This window comes from Osmerus mordax, chromosome 1 (genome assembly GCF_038355195.1).
Source record: "Osmerus mordax isolate fOsmMor3 chromosome 1, fOsmMor3.pri, whole genome shotgun sequence".
Taxonomy (NCBI): Eukaryota; Metazoa; Chordata; class Actinopteri; order Osmeriformes; family Osmeridae; genus Osmerus; species Osmerus mordax.
In genome coordinates, this window is record NC_090050.1 from 10934448 (window position 1) to 10938098 (window position 3651).

Here is a 3651-nt window from a genome sequence, read left to right on the forward strand (position 1 = left end):
AGAGGGGGGTGCCTCACGCTCCAGGATGGGGAATTCTCCTCGGTGTTGGACTTTAGGCTGCCGCTTATTCACAATTTATTAGACTCAGTAATAGGAACCATGAAGAGAGAGAGAGGGTCCCGCATAGGAGAGGCCGTCCAAAAATGGGGCCTAATGTTATTAGGAGACGAAACCGAGGGTTAAATCAAACACACCCAAGCACACCCTGCCTAAGGTATGTGGTCTGCTTTTTACCATAACTTTATTTGTGGGGGTGAAAGTACAGGCTTACAGAGATTTACATTCTGTCATTTTTCTAAACTTGACCCCATTTTGGTGGTATTTACTCCACAACGATTATTTTAGTCCGATGGCTGACTTTGACAAAGAGGGATGACGTCAAATACAGATTAGAATCAAATCATTTGAACAAATAAAACAAACATATTTGATTGACATTGTGTTAACTATTACAGTTGAAGATGCAGAAAGTCCATGAAAGTCCATGAAAGAGAAAAACAGTTTTGGGGGAACTATTTGTCCTCCATACGGTACAGTTCAACTAAAACATCTACACAATCCTAAATGCATTTTTACACCTTATGTTACATTTTTTTTACAATAACTATCTAAATGTCAAGATGTTGATGGTTTTGTGACGACGAAAAGAACGGATTTTAGTGCCTGAACACAGCAGAGACAGATGCAGCATTGCCTCTCCAACTCTTAAATGCAGCTGATAAACAAGTGTTTAAAGGTGATTTCAATGGCTAGCAAAACACACACACGCTGGTTTTAGACCAGAGCTATGAAGGGCTCCTTGATAAATATGAATACCTGCCTTCAAAAAAAAGCTTAATGTGGCTCCCTCTAATTACTTAATGAGGTCCCTGACTACTGGCGGCTCCCAGTGATTGGTGCAATCTTCTGTGCCGGAGCCAAGCAAATTTGTTGAAAGGAATCAATTGCCAACGAGGAAAACAAAGGCTTTAACTGGAAAATGGGCTTTCAGCAATACTGTACCCACTTTCTCTATGCTCTTTATATGAATAGGCAACATAACAAACTTTACAAAAAAAGAGTGGAAAGCTTTTCAAAAAAATTTTTTTTTGGGCCTTAATAAATTGACAGTTGCCTTGTATAATATATCTTAATGACTTTCATGACAATACGTAAAGTGGACTACTGTATTGTAGTAAAAGGTGCTAATATACAAGATAGGGTCAAATGTAAGGTATTGTTGGGAAAGGTATTTTACTGACAAAGAAGTAGTAGGCCTAGGTAGTTTAAGGACTCTTAAAAACGTAAAATGTTACCAGAAAGTGTAATATGGATTTAATGGGTGAATTGTGGGACTCTTTACCAAATAATTAATGAAATAAATTATATTCTTATTTTCAAATGAGTATGAAGCTTAATTTGTGTCTCTTATCATATTTACAAATATGCTACATTTTTCCAAAATCTAAATCAACCACATTCTGTGGAGACTGCATTCAATGAAGAATGAAGAGCATTAGAGAAGGCATTTTTGTTAAATGTAATTTCCATTCATAGTATTTATGTATCTGATATAACAGTATTATGGACGAGGATGTTAAATCAGCCGGACTGTTTCAGGCCCACATTGGGTTACTACTTTAATTTGCAATGCAATAAACACATTTTAGGTTTTTGACTCAGCAATCACGCGCAGCAAAATCGTCTCTTGATTAACTGATACGTGGGAACGTATTATAGCATAGCCTATAGAATTCAACGTGACCTTGATTCAGAGCAAAGGTATCTTGAACAATTAGCTATGGACTAACCTCCAATTCTGTAGCATTTCATAATCGTATTTGAACAAAACTTCAATTTAGTAGTTAAAATATATAGGCCTATGTGGGAAACTTGCATAATAGAAAATATTCTGAAAAATCTAAATGCAAAATAAACACCAACGCTAATAATTGCCAACATAAATTCCAATACCACGGTTATTGATTGTATTCCTATTGGCTACCATTGTTATCATTTTCCATTAGTTAAAGTATAACTCAAGAACTAATTCACTTACCATCCTTTAAGTTGAAAACTGGGAAGTTCGGGAATTCAGAACAGTCTCTCCATGTCAGCGTGGTGACTGTTGTCTAAATTCAGAATGCTCACAAATCTGTTTAATCGATTGTCCGGCACAATCAAGAGGAGTTCGCCCTCTCGCTATGGACACATATCCTCTTCTGAAGATGAATTGACAGATTTGTGTTCGATCCCTTTCCGCCCACCACTAGATCAGTCTGTCCATAAAGACGAATTGACAGCATTCACGCAAAAAAACGTATCGGTAACGTTTGTACCTTCCACTTCCAGGAACGTTTTCGCTTCGGCGGCGGTGGAGAACTGTTAAGTAAATGAGCAAAGTTTGGTTCCTCCTCTTCGGGGTGTTCACATAACGTGGTGTGTGTGTGTGTGTGTGTGTGTGTGCGCGTGTGTGTGTGTGTGTGTGTGTGTGTGTGTGTGTGGAGGTCGAGGAGTGCTGAATATCAGATAGAGAAAGACAGTGCACGCGCGCGTTGTTGAGTTTCAATTGACTTCTTTTCTACACTTAACAAAATAGCTCGAGTCTATTAGTTCTTAATCTCTTTTATCTCACCTCTATCTTTGTTTGGTCAAGAGCTCCTTTCTTGGCAACTGTTTACATTATGCCTGGAAGCTCTTGGCCATTCACGCGGAGCCATATAGTGTTGACAGACTTATGCATGACAGATTTGTAGATAAGTTCTTCAATTCTTAGCACTCAAATGATTTATAATTTATCAGAAAATTCTCTCAGCAGGCCAGTTTTAATCAGCAGATTCATTATCAAGATTTGAATGAGTCTTAATGCACCTTTTCAAAAAGGCCACATCACCAATGTTTGTGATGGCAACATCAACCTTTTTGACAGAATTATTTTTTCATCACATCTGGTAGATTACCTTAGCATAATTTAAAGATTTTAAAATCAGAATTATTTACTTATGACACCTTTTTCAGTAGCTGACATGGGCATGCATTAAATGTCAAGCCATTTATTTAGGTCTAGGCCTATTTCAGATCATTTGCAGTATAACATTAACAACTAAAAAAGTTTGTGTTCTCTCAAGCTAAATTTAAAAAATAAACTCCATCATGAGATAGTTCAAATCACCTTTGCTGCACATAGCTACAATGTAGCTATCTCATGAAGAAGTTTAGTCGTTATCAGAAAAGCATAAAGAAGGCAATGACCGATGTTTGTCTACACATATCAAAATTTGACTACACAGTCAGGAGCATGGCCAGCTGGTGTGGATGTGTATCCTGTAACATGAGCAAGTCTGCTGTTGCTTGGAGCCCGCTGGAGAAGGAAGCAGGTTCTCTGGTGTGTCACCAACAGGATGTTCTCTCTGACACCCAGGCCCGTGACGGAGGTCACCAGGCGGGAAGACAGACCTGCCTGGGCTGATAATGATTTCTCGAAATACCAGAGGAGCTTGTGTCATAGCTGTCACCGTACGCTTAAATCAAGAGGTTCAACTGCAGTGTAAAAGCTGCTTTGCATGTTGTTGTCAGGCGAGCAAACTGCAACCAGTCTTTCTTCCTCTTTCAAGTAACCCTTCCGAGGGAGATGGAGTAGATCGAAATAACCTTGACCGGAGGAATGATGTT

General features: G+C 38.6%; 1 protein-coding gene across 3 annotated transcripts in view; it reads right to left on the reverse strand.

Annotated features, from left to right (window-relative positions):
* The window catches only part of eya2 (EYA transcriptional coactivator and phosphatase 2), a 19463-nt gene extending 17139 nt beyond the window's left edge, over positions 1-2324 (reverse strand). For all 3 annotated transcript variants that reach the window (XM_067232967.1, XM_067232957.1, XM_067232949.1), the window contains exon 1: positions 2039-2324. The gene's annotated coding sequence lies outside the window, so the exon portion shown is untranslated. The remainder of the gene's footprint in view (positions 1-2038) is intronic.
* Positions 2325-3651: the final 1327 nt, after the last annotated feature.